Source organism: Triturus cristatus, chromosome 10, assembly GCF_964204655.1.
Source record: "Triturus cristatus chromosome 10, aTriCri1.1, whole genome shotgun sequence".
Taxonomy (NCBI): Eukaryota; Metazoa; Chordata; class Amphibia; order Caudata; family Salamandridae; genus Triturus; species Triturus cristatus.
The window spans coordinates 856,507,187-856,520,917 of NC_140593.1; the positions used below are offsets into that span (position 1 = coordinate 856,507,187).

General features: G+C 47.2%; 16 non-coding genes across 16 annotated transcripts; all 16 read right to left on the reverse strand.

Moving 5' to 3' along the window:
* Positions 1 to 66: 66 nt before the first annotated feature.
* On the reverse strand, positions 67 to 138 carry TRNAP-AGG (transfer RNA proline (anticodon AGG)). Its single transcript has one exon. It is a non-coding gene; the product is annotated as a tRNA-Pro (tRNA).
* Positions 139 to 579: 441 nt separating this feature from the next.
* TRNAV-UAC (transfer RNA valine (anticodon UAC)) lies at positions 580 to 652 on the reverse strand. Its single transcript has one exon. It is a non-coding gene; the product is annotated as a tRNA-Val (tRNA).
* Positions 653 to 1,037: 385 nt separating this feature from the next.
* TRNAP-CGG (transfer RNA proline (anticodon CGG)) lies at positions 1,038 to 1,109 on the reverse strand. The gene has a single exon. It is a non-coding gene; the product is annotated as a tRNA-Pro (tRNA).
* A 1,796-nt stretch (positions 1,110 to 2,905) lies between these two features.
* On the reverse strand, positions 2,906 to 2,977 carry TRNAP-AGG (transfer RNA proline (anticodon AGG)). Its single transcript has one exon. It is a non-coding gene; the product is annotated as a tRNA-Pro (tRNA).
* A 441-nt stretch (positions 2,978 to 3,418) lies between these two features.
* TRNAV-UAC (transfer RNA valine (anticodon UAC)) lies at positions 3,419 to 3,491 on the reverse strand. The gene has a single exon. It is a non-coding gene; the product is annotated as a tRNA-Val (tRNA).
* A 385-nt stretch (positions 3,492 to 3,876) lies between these two features.
* Positions 3,877 to 3,948, reverse strand: TRNAP-CGG (transfer RNA proline (anticodon CGG)). The gene has a single exon. It is a non-coding gene; the product is annotated as a tRNA-Pro (tRNA).
* Positions 3,949 to 5,286: 1,338 nt separating this feature from the next.
* TRNAV-AAC (transfer RNA valine (anticodon AAC)) lies at positions 5,287 to 5,359 on the reverse strand. The gene has a single exon. It is a non-coding gene; the product is annotated as a tRNA-Val (tRNA).
* Positions 5,360 to 5,744: 385 nt separating this feature from the next.
* TRNAP-AGG (transfer RNA proline (anticodon AGG)) lies at positions 5,745 to 5,816 on the reverse strand. Its single transcript has one exon. It is a non-coding gene; the product is annotated as a tRNA-Pro (tRNA).
* An 899-nt stretch (positions 5,817 to 6,715) lies between these two features.
* On the reverse strand, positions 6,716 to 6,787 carry TRNAP-CGG (transfer RNA proline (anticodon CGG)). The gene has a single exon. It is a non-coding gene; the product is annotated as a tRNA-Pro (tRNA).
* Positions 6,788 to 8,583: 1,796 nt separating this feature from the next.
* On the reverse strand, positions 8,584 to 8,655 carry TRNAP-AGG (transfer RNA proline (anticodon AGG)). The gene has a single exon. It is a non-coding gene; the product is annotated as a tRNA-Pro (tRNA).
* A 441-nt stretch (positions 8,656 to 9,096) lies between these two features.
* Positions 9,097 to 9,169, reverse strand: TRNAV-UAC (transfer RNA valine (anticodon UAC)). Its single transcript has one exon. It is a non-coding gene; the product is annotated as a tRNA-Val (tRNA).
* A 385-nt stretch (positions 9,170 to 9,554) lies between these two features.
* Positions 9,555 to 9,626, reverse strand: TRNAP-CGG (transfer RNA proline (anticodon CGG)). The gene has a single exon. It is a non-coding gene; the product is annotated as a tRNA-Pro (tRNA).
* Positions 9,627 to 10,963: 1,337 nt separating this feature from the next.
* On the reverse strand, positions 10,964 to 11,036 carry TRNAV-AAC (transfer RNA valine (anticodon AAC)). The gene has a single exon. It is a non-coding gene; the product is annotated as a tRNA-Val (tRNA).
* A 386-nt stretch (positions 11,037 to 11,422) lies between these two features.
* On the reverse strand, positions 11,423 to 11,494 carry TRNAP-AGG (transfer RNA proline (anticodon AGG)). The gene has a single exon. It is a non-coding gene; the product is annotated as a tRNA-Pro (tRNA).
* Positions 11,495 to 11,935: 441 nt separating this feature from the next.
* Positions 11,936 to 12,008, reverse strand: TRNAV-UAC (transfer RNA valine (anticodon UAC)). Its single transcript has one exon. It is a non-coding gene; the product is annotated as a tRNA-Val (tRNA).
* Positions 12,009 to 12,393: 385 nt separating this feature from the next.
* Positions 12,394 to 12,465, reverse strand: TRNAP-CGG (transfer RNA proline (anticodon CGG)). The gene has a single exon. It is a non-coding gene; the product is annotated as a tRNA-Pro (tRNA).
* Positions 12,466 to 13,731: the final 1,266 nt, after the last annotated feature.

The following is a 13,731-nucleotide window of genomic DNA, read 5'->3' on the forward strand; positions in this document are numbered from 1 at the left end:
AGTGTAATGAGAAATAGTCAGGCATTGTGAGTTTTGAGTAGGATTCGTATGTTTACCTCTGAAAAAGGGCTCGTCCGGGATTTGAACCCGGGACCTCTCGCACCCTAAGCGAGAATCATACCCCTAGATCAACGAGCCGAGGCACACAAGAGTTGCCTTTCGCACCGGCTCCGGGGATTATTGGCAGCGAGTTAGTGAATGCTTCACCCAAAGCAAGCAACTGCACATGCTGCTCTCTTCTGCAATATGGTTTCTGTCTTTTCCATGGCCGTCATCGAACAAGAAATGAAAATGCCTCTATCCTTCAGACATTTTGTTTGTTCTAGGTGTATGCTCTCGGTGAGGTCAATAAAACCATTTCTGCTCTCATGCCTTGCTTTCATGAAGTAGGCCCAACCTTCAGTACACAAGGACGTGCAAACGAATAGCGCAAACTATCGTCACTTCTCTTTTTGAGCTGTCACTGATACCCCTGGAGCACAGTACGTCACGCTGGTGAGGGATAGACAGCTTCCATTATCTCAGCTTTCCTATAAATTGAGAGAGTAAATGCAAACTGTGTGAAAAACAGAAAGCTGCTGTTTCTGCCCGGTCTCGAACCAGGGACCTTTCGCGTGTAAAGCGAACGTGATAACCACTACACTACAGAAACAGACACGCTAGCAGGAATCTTCTTGGCATGTAGTGGGCTGGAATGCACAGACCAAGGGCCAATGTCCATGAAGCTCAAAGTTGGACCCTCCTTACCCGATCTCTTTCTTTGGAAGAAAGGAACGAGGACCCCTTTTATTCCAAAAGGCGATTTTAAAACCATACCTGAAACCACACTAGAAAAACACTTTGCATTTAATTTTCCTACACTGATGGTCCACCCCAGAAAAGCAGTTGCAAAGAAGTCCGGCACTGAAATTCTATACGCCAAAAGTGGGAAATAGCGTAGAGGGAAAGGAACTTTCTCACCATACACGGCGTCTTATAGCATTGAAAAGAAGAAATGGCCCTATATAATAAGCAGCCTAAAAATAATTCCACAGCATGGGCTCGTCCGGGATTTGAACCCGGGACCTCTCGCACCCGAAGCGAGAATCATACCCCTAAACCAACGAGCCTGATTCCCCAGTCGGCATTTTAAGCAATTTCTGATGCGTCTTTCAGAAACAAAGCAGGGCTATTTGGCTGCTCTCTCTCTATGTGAACCACAAAAAGTCATGTTTTCTCTCAAGGTGTTGTTTTTTTCACTCTTGCAAGGAAGGGATCAGTCGATATCCTAGCTGCCAGAGAGCAGAAAAAAGGCGCTGATGAGAACTGCAGGCACTTTCTGGCACTTGTACTCCTCTGCAAGTCCTGGACACTTGCCCCATAGACTTCCACCCCAGATGCAAGGGAGGGCCTGCCAATTCTTGCTCCTAAGACAGAGGCATTTGATTCTTGTATTCAAACACGCTCACTCAGCGCTCGATCAGGCTCGATCAGGCGAGATTTATATGAGTGGCTCGCAGGACTGAAACACTAACCTGGGAGCCCCAGGGTGGCTGAATTCCCAGGATGGCCATTTTTGGGCAAGTCACCTCCTTTCCTCCTGCCTCAATCTAGAATTGGCTGCAAATCACAAGATAGAGTTCAGTGTCCGTGTGTACTGCCTACTCCCAGATACCTCTCTGTCTTCCTTATGTAAATTAAAATTCGCAAGGGGGGACCAATGACAATCTGCTCCTCCCACATAACCAGGAAGCCCTGTTGAACATGTCTGCCTGTGTTGTTGCAGGGACAGTGCCTTCTCCGCCCAAAAGGTGGCAGGAGAGCCTCACAACAAAGATGGGATCAACTGCTTAATGAGACACCAGCACGGCAGTTTGTGTGATGGAGTGCAAATTTAACGGAAGGTGTGCCTGAGGTGTCCCTTCCAGGAATACATGGAATTGTGATTGAGGGCCCAGCCTGATCGTTGGTGGATTTCTCGTCATATGTTACAGGTCCGTGCAAAGATTGTGGTGTGTGGGGAATGCACTGCAAAAAACAGGACGATTTAAGGGTGTAAAAGAAACCTGTCAGAAGTGGGATTTGAACCCACGCCTCCATGAGGAGACCAGAAGTCTCAGTTGCACTGAAGATCAAGCTCTCTTGAGTCTGGCGCCTTAGACCACTCGGCCATCCTGACAGCCCTGGGTGTGCACAGATCTGACTCTTCTGACTGCACCTGCCAATGTTTGCACTTACAACGTTCACAGCAATGTCACAAGTGTAAAGACCCCACAATACAACATGGGATGACAAAAAAAAAGCTAGGCACAAGAGCGACCACTGATGGATGCGGATTACTTTGTTTCGTCTTGCAAAAGTAAAGGAAGTTTCCCATGGCTCGCTGGGTTCAAGGACCGCCTCTTCTTAAGCTTGCATTGAGATAATAAGGTTTTAGAGGGTGCACATAAAAGACGCTCATGCACAGTGTTTCTGCCCGGTCTCGAACCGGGGACCTTTCGCGTGTTAGGCTAACGTGATGACCACTACACTACAGAAACTCACTTGCTGTGTTTTACTGTTAGAGCAAGGTTCCTCTCAAGGGTTCTCTCTACTTCTATTCTGCTGTATCAGCAGCCACTCAGAAAGCGAGGAGCAAGTGTGAAAACTGCAGAGATATCAGCCAACATACTTGCAATTAGACGTATTAAAAATTGACTTATGCAGGCATGGACAGACAAATATCTGATGCCTAAATGCCAGCAAGTACAGCTTGGGAAAGCATCACCTGGGACACACAGAGACTAAGCATGAAGGCAGAAAAAGCATGGTGATCCATGTTTCTTATGAGGTTCAAAATATTTTGTGCAACAATGCGGCGAGTGTAATGAGAAATAGTCAGGCATTGTGAGTTTTGAGTAGGATTCGTATGTTTACCTCTGAAAAAGGGCTCGTCCGGGATTTGAACCCGGGACCTCTCGCACCCTAAGCGAGAATCATACCCCTAGACCAACGAGCCGAGGCACACAAGAGATGCCTTTCGCACCGGCTCCGGGGATTATTGGCACCGAGTTAGTGAATGCTTCACCCAAAGCAAGCAACTGCACATGCTGCTCTCTTCTGCAATATGGTTGCTGTCTTTTCCATGGCCGTCATCGAACAAGAAATGAAAATGCCTCTATCCTTCAGACATTTTGTTTGTTCTAGGTGTATGCTCTCGGTGAGGTCAATAAAACCATTTCTGCTCTCATGCCTTGCTTTCATGAAGTAGGCCCAACCTTCAGTACACAAGGACGTGCAAACGAATAGCGCAAACTATCGTCACTTCTCTTTTTGAGCTGTCACTGATACCCCTGGAGCACAGTACGTCACGCTGGTGAGGGATAGACAGCTTCCATTATCTCAGCTTTCCTATAAATTGAGAGAGTAAATGCAAACTGTGTGAAAAACAGAAAGCTGCTGTTTCTGCCCGGTCTCGAACCAGGGACCTTTCGCGTGTAAAGCGAACGTGATAACCACTACACTACAGAAACAGACACGCTTGCAGGAATCTTCTTGGCATGTAGTGGGCTGGAATGCACAGACCAAGGGCCAATGACCATGAAGCTCAAAGTTGGACCCTCCTTACCCGATCTCTTTCTTTGGAAGAAAGGAACGAGGACCCCTTTTATTCCAAAAGGCGATTTTAAAACCATACCTGAAACCACACTAGAAAAACACTTTGCATTTAATTTTCCTACACTGATGGTCCACCCCAGAAAAGCAGTTGCAAAGAAGTCCGGCACTGAAATTCTATACGCCAAAAGTGGGAAATAGCGTAGAGGGAAAGGAACTTTCTCACCATACACGGCGTCTTATAGCATTGAAAAGAAGAAATGGCCCTATATAATAAGCAGCCTAAAAATAATTCCACAGCATGGGCTCGTCCGGGATTTGAACCCGGGACCTCTCGCACCCGAAGCGAGAATCATACCCCTAGACCAACGAGCCTGATTCCCCAGTCGGCATTTTAAGCAATTTCTGATGCGTCTTTCAGAAACAAAGCAGGGCTATTTGGCTGCTCTCTCTCTATGTGAACCACAAAAAGTCATGTTTTCTCTCAAGGTGTTGTTTTTTTCACTCTTGCAAGGAAGGGATCAGTCGAAATCCTAGCTGCCAGAGAGCAGAAAAAAGGCGCTGATGAGAACTGCAGGCACTTTCTGGCACTTGTACTCCTCTGCAAGTCCTGGACACTTGCCCCATAGACTTCCACCCCAGATGCAATTGAGGGCCTGCCAATTCTTGCTCCTAAGACAGAGGCATTTGATTCCTGGATTCAAACACGCTCACTCAGCGCTCGATCAGGCTCGATCAGGCGAGATTTATATGAGTGGCTCGCAGGACTGAAACACTAACCTGGGAGCCCCAGGGTGGCTGAATTTCCAGGATGGCCATTTTTGGGCAAGTCACCTCCTTTCCTCCTGCCTCAATCTAGAATTGGCTGCAAATCACAAGATAGAGTTCAATGTCCGTGTGTACTGCCTACTCCCAGATACCTCTCTGTCTTCCTTATGTAAATTAAAATTCGCAAGGGGGGTACCAATGACAATCTGCTCCTCCCACATAACCAGGAAGCCCTGTTGAACATGTCTGCCTGTGTTGTTGCAGGGACAGTGCCTTCTCCGCCCAAAAGGTGGCAGGAGAGCCTCACAACAAAGATGGGATCAACTGCTTAATGAGAAACCAGCACGGCAGTTTGTGTGATGGAGTGCAAATTTAACTGAAGGTGTGCCTGAGGTGTCCCTTCCAGGAATACATGGAATTGTGATTGAGGGCCCAGCCTGATCGTTGGTGGATTTCTCGTCATATGTTACAGGTCCGTGCAAAGATTGTGGTGTGTGGGGAATGCACTGCAAAAAACAGGACGATTTAAGGGTGTAAAAGAAACCTGTCAGAAGTGGGATTTGAACCCACGCCTCCATGAGGAGACCAGAAGTCTCAGTTGCACTGAAGATCAAGCTCTCTTGAGTCTGGCGCCTTAGACCACTCGGCCATCCTGACAGCCCTGGGTGGGTACAGATCTGACTCTTCTGACTGCACCTGCCAATGTTTGCACTTACAACGTTCACAGCAATGTCACAAGTGTAAAGACCCCACAATACAACATGGCATGACAAAAAAAAAGCTAGGCACAAGAGCGACCACTGATGGATGCGGATTACTTTGTTTCGTCTTGCAAAAGTAAAGGAAGTTTCCCATGGCTCTCTGGGTTCAAGGACCGCCTCTTCTTAAGCTTGCATTGAGATAATAAGGTTTTAGAGGGTGCACCTAAAAGCAGCTCATGCACAGTGTTTCTGCCCGGTCTCGAACCAGGGACCTTTCGCGTGTTAGGCGAACGTGATGACCACTACACTACAGAAACTCACTTGCTGTGTTTTACTGTTAGAGCAAGGTTCCTCTCAAGGGTTCTCTCTACTTCTATTCTGCTGTATCAGCAGCCACTCAGAAAGCGAGGAACAAGTGTGAAAACTGCAGAGATATCAGCCAACATACTTGCAATTAGACGTATTAAAAATTGACTTATGCAGGCATCGACAGACAAATATCTGATGCCTAAATGCCAGCAAGTACAGCTTGGGAAAGCATCACCTGGGACACACACAGACTAAGCATGAAGGCAGAAAAAGCACGGTGATCCATGTTTCTTATGAGGTTCAAAATATTTTGTGCAACAATGCGGCGAGTGTAATGAGAAATAGTCAGGCATTGTGAGTTTTGAGTAGGATTCGTATGTTTACCTCTGAAAAGGGCTCGTCCGGGATTTGAACCCGGGACCTCTCGCACCCTAAGCGAGAATCATACCCCTAGACCAACGAGCCGAGGCACACAAGAGTCGCCTTTCGCACCGGCTCCGGGGATTATTGGCAGCGAGTTAGTGAATGCTTCACCCAAAGCAAGCAACTGCACATGCTGCTCTCTTCTGCAATATGGTTGCTGTCTTTTCCATGGACGTCATCGAACAAGAAATGAAAATGCCTCTATCCTTCAGACATTTTGTTTGTTCTATGTGTATGCTCTCGGTGAGGTCAATAAAACCATTTCTGCTCTCATGCCTTGCTTTCATGAAGGAGGCCCAACCTTCAGTACACAAGGACGTGCAAACGAATAGCGCAAACTATCGTCACTTCTCTTTTTGAGCTGTCACTGATACCCCTGGAGCACAGTACGTCACGCTGGTGAGGGATAGACAGCTTCCATTATCTCAGCTTTCCTATAAATTGAGAGAGTAAATGCAAACTGTGTGAAAAACAGAAAGTTGCTGTTTCTGCCCGGTCTCGAACCAGGGACCTTTCGCGTGTAAAGCGAACGTGATAACAACTACACTACAGAAACAGACACGCTAGCAGGAATCTTCTTGGCATGTAGTGGGCTGGAATGCACAGACCAAGGGCCAATGACCATGAAGCTCAAAGTTGGACCCTCCTTACCCGATCTCTTTCTTTGGAAGAAAGGAACGAGGACCCCTTTTATTCCAAAAGGCGATTTTAAAACCATACCTGAAACCACACTAGAAAAACACTTTGCATTTAATTTTCCTACATTGATGGTCCACCCCAGAAAAGCAGTTGCAAAGAAGTCCGGCACTGAAATTCTATACGCCAAAAGTGGGAAATAGCGTAGAGGGAAAGGAACTTTCTCACCATACACGGCGTCTTATAGCATTGAAAAGAAGAAATGGCCCTATATAATAAGCAGCCTAAAAATAATTCCACAGCATGGGCTCGTCCGGGATTTGAACCCGGGACCTCTCGCACCCGAAGCGAGAATCATACCCCTAGACCAACGAGCCTGATTCCCCAGTTGGCATTTTAAGCAATTTCTGATGCGTCTTTCAGAAACAAAGCAGGGCTATTTGGCTGCTCTCTCTCTATGTGAACCACAAAAAGTCATGTTTTCTCTCAAGGTGTTGTTTTTTTCACTCTTGCAAGGAAGGGATCAGTCGATATCCTAGCTGCCAGAGAGCAGAAAAAAGGCGCTGATGAGAACTGCAGGCACTTTCTGGCACTTGTACTCCTCTGCAAGTCCTGGACACTTGCCCCATAGACTTCCACCCCAGATGCAAGGGAGGGCCTGCCAATTCTTGCTCCTAAATCAGAGGCATTTGATTCCTGGATTCAAACACGCTCACTCAGCGCTCGATCAGGCTCGATCAGGCGAGATTTATATGAGTGGCTCGCAGGACTGAAACACTAACCTGGGAGCCCCAGGGTGGCTGAATTTCCAGGATGGCCATTTTTGGGCAAGTCACCTCCTTTCCTCCTGCCTCAATCTAGAATTGGCTGCAAATCACAAGATAGAGTTCAATGTCCGTGTGTACTGCCTACTCCCAGATACCTCTCTGTCTTCCTTATGTAAATTAAAATTCGCAAGGGGGGACCAATGACAATCTGCTCCTCCCACATAACCAGGAAGCCCTGTGGAACATGTCTGCCTGTGTTGTTGCAGGGACAGTGCCTTCTCCGCCCAAAAGGTGGCAGGAGAGCCTCACAACAAAGATGGGATCAACTGCTTAATGAGAAACCAGCACGGCAGTTTGTGTGATGGAGTGCAAATTTAACGGAAGGTGTGCCTGAGGTGTCCCTTCCAGGAATACATGGAATTGTGATTGAGGGCCCAGCCTGATCGTTGGTGGATTTCTCGTCATATGTTACAGGTCCGTGCAAACATTGTGGTGTGTGGGGAATGCACTGCAAAAAACAGGACGATTTAAGGGTGTAAAAGAAACCTGTCAGAAGTGGGATTTGAACCCACGCCTCCATGAGGAGACCAGAAGTCTCAGTTGCACTGAAGATCAAGCTCTCTTGAGTCTGGCGCCTTAGACCACTCGGCCATCCTGACAGCCCTGGGTGTGCACAGATCTGACTCTTCTGACTGCACCTGCCAATGTTTGCACTTACAACGTTCACAGCAATGTCACAAGTGTAAAGACCCCACAATACAACATTGCATGACAAAAAAAAAGCTAGGCACAAGAGCAACCACTGATGGATGCGGATTACTTTGTTTCGTCTTGCAAAAGTAAAGGAAGTTTCCCATGGCTCGCTGGGTTCAAGGACCGCCTCTTCTTAAGCTTGCATTGAGATAATAAGGTTTTAGAGGGTGCACATAAAACCAGCTCATGCACAGTGTTTCTGCCCAGTCTCGAACCGGGGACCTTTCGCGTGTTAGGCGAACGTGATGACCACTACACTACAGAAACTCACTTGCAGTATTTTACTGTTAGAGCAAGGTTCCTCTCAAGGGTTCTCTCTACTTCTATTCTGCTGTATCAGCAGCCACTCAGAAAGCGAGGAGCAAGTGTGAAAACTGCAGAGATATCAGCCAACATACTTGCAATTAGACGTATTAAAAATTGACTTATGCAGGCATCGACAGACAAATATCTGATGCCTAAATGCCAGCAAGTACAGCTTGGGAAAGCATCACCTGGGACACACAGAGACTAAGCATGAAGGCAGAAAAAGCATGGTGATCCATGTTTCTTATGAGGTTCAAAATATTTTGTGCAACAATGCGGCGAGTGTAATGAGAAATAGTCAGGCATTGTGAGTTTTGAGTAGGATTCGTATGTTTACCTCTGAAAAAGGGCTCGTCCGGGATTTGAACCCGGGACCTCTCGCACCCTAAGCGAGAATCATACCCCTAGACCAACGAGCCGAGGCACACAAGAGTTGCCTTTCGCACCGGCTCCGGGGATTATTGGCAGCGAGTTAGTGAATGCTTCACCCAAAGCAAGCAACTGCACATGCTGCTCTCTTCTGCAATATGGTTGCTGTCTTTTCCATGGCCGTCATCGAACAAGAAATGAAAATGCCTCTATCCTTCAGACATTTTGTTTGTTCTAGGTGTATGCTCTCGGTGAGGTCAATAAAACCATTTCTGCTCTCATGCCTTGCTTTCATGAAGTAGGCCCAACCTTCAGTACACAAGGACGTGCAAACGAATAGCGCAAACTATCGTCACTTCTCTTTTTGAGCTGTCACTGATACCCCTGGAGCACAGTACGTCACGCTGGTGAGGGATAGACAGCTTCCATTATCTCAGCTTTCCTATAAATTGAGAGAGTAAATGCAAACTGTGTGAAAAACAGAAAGCTGCTGTTTCTGCCCGGTCTCGAACCAGGGACCTTTCGCGTGTAAAGCGAACGTGATAACCACTACACTACAGAAACAGACACGCTTGCAGGAATCTTCTTGGCATGTAGTGGGCTGGAATGCACAGACCAAGGGCCAATGACCATGAAGCTCAAAGTTGGACCCTCCTTACCCGATCTCTTTCTTTGGAAGAAAGGAACGAGGACCCCTTTTATTCCAAAAGGCGATTTTAAAACCATACCTGAAACCACACTAGAAAAACACTTTGCATTTAATTTTCCTACACTGATGGTCCACCCCAGAAAAGCAGTTGCAAAGAAGTCCGGCACTGAAATTCTATACGCCAAAAGTGGGAAATAGCGTAGAGGGAAAGGAACTTTCTCACCATACACGGCGTCTTATAGCATTGAAAAGAAGAAATGGCCCTATATAATAAGCAGCCTAAAAATAATTCCACAGCATGGGCTCGTCCGGGATTTGAACCCGGGACCTCTCGCACCCGAAGCGAGAATCATACCCCTAGACCAACGAGCCTGATTCCCCAGTCGGCATTTTAAGCAATTTCTGATGCGTCTTTCAGAAACAAAGCAGGGCTATTTGGCTGCTCTCTCTCTATGTGAACCACAAAAAGTCATGTTTTCTCTCAAGGTGTTGTTTTTTTCACTCTTGCAAGGAAGGGATCAGTCGATATCCTAGCTGCCAGAGAGCAGAAAAAAGGCGCTGATGAGAACTGCAGGCACTTTCTGGCACTTGTACTCCTCTGCAAGTCCTGGACACTTGCCCCATAGACTTCCACCCCAGATGCAAGGGAGGGCCTGCCAATTCTTGCTCCTAAGACAGAGGCATTTGATTCCTGGATTCAAACACGCTCACTCAGCGCTCGATCAGGCTCGATCAGGCGAGATTTATATGAGTGGCTCGCAGGACTGAAACACTAACCTGGGAGCCCCAGGGTGGCTGAATTTCCAGGATGGCCATTTTTGGGCAAGTCACCTCCTTTCCTCCTGCCTCAATCTAGAATTGGCTGCAAATCACAAGATAGAGTTCAATGTCCGTGTGTACTGCCTACTCCCAGATACCTCTCTGTCTTCCTTATGTAAATTAAAATTCGCAAGGGGGGACCAATGACAATCTGCTCCTCCCACATAACCCGGAAGCCCTGTTGAACATGTCTGCCTGTGTTGTTGCAGGGACAGTGCCTTCTCCGCCCAAAAGGTGGCAGGAGAGCCTCACAACAAAGATGGGATCAACTGGTTAATGAGAAACCAGCACGGCAGTTTGTGTGATGGAGTGCAAATTTAACGGAAGGTGTGCCTGAGGTGTCCCTTCCAGGAATACATGGAATTGTGATTGAGGGCCCAGCCTGATCGTTGGTGGATTTCTCGTCATATGTTACAGGTCCGTGCAAAGATTGTGGTGTGTGGGGAATGCACTGCAAAAAACAGGACGATTTAAGGGTGTAAAAGAAACCTGTCAGAAGTGGGATTTGAACCCACGCCTCCATGAGGAGACCAGAAGTCTCAGTTGCACTGAAGATCAAGCTCTCTTGAGTCTGGCGCCTTAGACCACTCGGCCATCCTGACAGCCCTGGGTGTGTACAGATCTGACTCTTCTGACTGCACCTGCCAATGTTTGCACTTACAACGTTCACAGCAATGTCACAAGTGTAAAGACCCCACAATACCAAATGGCATGACAAAAAAAAAGCTAGGCACAAGAGCGACCACTGATGGATGCTGATTACTTTGTTTCGTCTTGCAAAAGTAAAGGAAGTTTCCCATGGCTCTCTGGGTTCAAGGACCGCCTCTTCTTAAGCTTGCATTGAGATAATAAGGTTTTAGAGGGTGCACATAAAAGCAGCTCATGCACAGTGTTTCTGCCCGGTCTCGAACCGGGGACCTTTCGCGTGTTAGGCGAACGTGATGACCACTACACTACAGAAACTCACTTGCTGTGTTTTACTGTTAGAGCAAGGTTCCTCTCAAGGGTTCTCTCTACTTCTATTCTGCTGTATCAGCAGCCACTCAGAAAGCGAGGAGCAAGTGTGAAAACTGCAGAGATATCAGCCAACATACTTGCAATTAGACGTATTAAAAATTGACTTATGCAGGCATCGACAGACAAATATCTGATGCCTAAATGCCAGCAAGTACAGCTTGGGAAAGCATCACCTGGGACACACAGAGACTAAGCATGAAGGCAGAAAAAGCATGGTGATCCATGTTTCTTATGAGGTTCAAAATATTTTGTGCAACAATGCGGCGAGTGTAATGAGAAATAGTCAGGCATTGTGAGTTTTGAGTAGGATTCGTATGTTTACCTCTGAAAAAGGGCTCGTCCGGGATTTGAACCCGGGACCTCTCGCACCCTAAGCGAGAATCATACCCCTAGACCAACGAGCCGAGGCACACAAGAGTTGCCTTTCGCACCGGCTCCGGGGATTATTGGCAGCGAGTTAGTGAATGCTTCACCCAAAGCAAGCAACTGCACATGCTGCTCTCTTCTGCAATATGGTTGCTGTCTTTTCCATGGCCGTCATCGAACAAGAAATGAAAATGCCTCTATCCTTCAGACATTTTGTTTGTTCTAGGTGTATGCTCTCGGTGAGGTCAATAAAACCATTTCTGCTCTCATGCCTTGCTTTCATGAAGTAGGCCCAACCTTCAGTACACAAGGACGTGCAAACGAATAGCGCAAACTATCGTCACTTCTCTTTTTGAGCTGTCACTGATACCCCTGGAGCACAGTACGTCACGCTGGTGAGGGATAGACAGCTTCCATTATCTCAGCTTTCCTATAAATTGAGAGAGTAAATGCAAACTGTGTGAAAAACAGAAAGCTGCTGTTTCTGCCCGGTCTCGAACCAGGGACCTTTCGCGTGTAAAGCGAACGTGATAACCACTACACTACAGAAACAGACACGCTTGCAGGAATCTTCTTGGCATGTAGTGGGCTGGAATGCACAGACCAAGGGCCAATGACCATGAAGCTCAAAGTTGGACCCTCCTTACCCGATCTCTTTCTTTGGAAGAAAGGAACGAGGACCCCTTTTATTCCAAAAGGCGATTTTAAAACCATACCTGAAACCACACTAGAAAAACACTTTGCATTTAATTTTCCTACACTGATGGTCCACCCCAGAAAAGCAGTTGCAAAGAAGTCCGGCACTGAAATTCTATACGCCAAAAGTGGGAAATAGCGTAGAGGGAAAGGAACTTTCTCACCATACACGGCGTCTTATAGCATTGAAAAGAAGAAATGGCCCTATATAATAAGCAGCCTAAAAATAATTCCACAGCATGGGCTCGTCCGGGATTTGAACCCGGGACCTCTCGCACCCGAAGCGAGAATCATACCCCTAGACCAACGAGCCTGATTCCCCAGTTGGCATTTTAAGCAATTTCTGATGCGTCTTTCAGAAACAAAGCAGGGCTATTTGGCTGCTCTCTCTCTATGTGAACCACAAAAAGTCATGTTTTCTCTCAAGCTGTTGTTTTTTTCACTCTTGCAAGGAAGGGATCAGTCGATATCCTAGCTGCCAGAGAGCAGAAAAAAGGCGCTGATGAGAACTGCAGGCACTTTCTGGCACTTGTACTCCTCTGCAAGTCCTGGACACTTGCCCCATAGACTTCCACCCCAGATGCAAGGGAGGGCCTGCCAATTCTTGCTCCTAAGACAGAGGCATTTGATTCCTGGATTCAAACACGCTCACTCAGCGCTCGATCAGGCTCGATCAGGCGAGATTTATATGAGTGGCTCGCAGGACTGAAACACTAACCTGGGAGCCCCAGGGTGGCTGAATTTCCAGGATGGCCATTTTTGGGCAAGTCACCTCCTTTCCTCCTGCCTCAATCTAGAATTGGCTGCAAATCACAAGATAGAGTTCAATGTCCGTGTGTACTGCCTACTCCCAGATACCTCTCTGTCTTCCTTATGTAAATTAAAATTCGCAAGGGGGGACCAATGACAATCTGCTCCTCCCACATAACCAGGAAGCCCTGTTGAACATGTCTGCCTGTGTTGTTGCAGGGACAGTGCCTTCTCCGCCCAAAAGGTGGCAGGAGAGCCTCACAACAAAGATGGGATCAACTGCTTAATGAGAAACCAGCACGGCAGTTTGTGTGATGGAGTGCAAATTTAACTGAAGGTGTGCCTGAGGTGTCCCTTCCAGGAATACATGGAATTGTGATTGAGGGCCCAGCCTGATCGTTGGTGGATTTCTCGTCATATGTTACAGGTCCGTGCAAAGATTGTGGTGTGTGGGGAATGCACTGCAAAAAACAGGACGATTTAAGGGTGTAAAAGAAAGCTGTCAGAAGTGGGATTTGAACCCACGCCTCCATGAGGAGACCAGAAGTCTCAGTTGCACTGAAGATCAAGCTCTCTTGAGTCTGGCGCCTTAGACCACTCGGCCATCCTGACAGCCCGGGGTGTGTACAGATCTGACTCTTCTGACTGCACCTGCCAATGTTTGCACTTACAACGTTCACAGCAATGTCACAAGTGTAAAGACCCCACAATACAACATGGCATGACAAAAAAAAAGCTAGGCACAAGAGCGACCACTGATGGATGCGGATTACTTTGTTTCGTCTTGCAAAAGTAAAGGAAGTTTCCCATGGCTCTCTGGGTTCAAGGA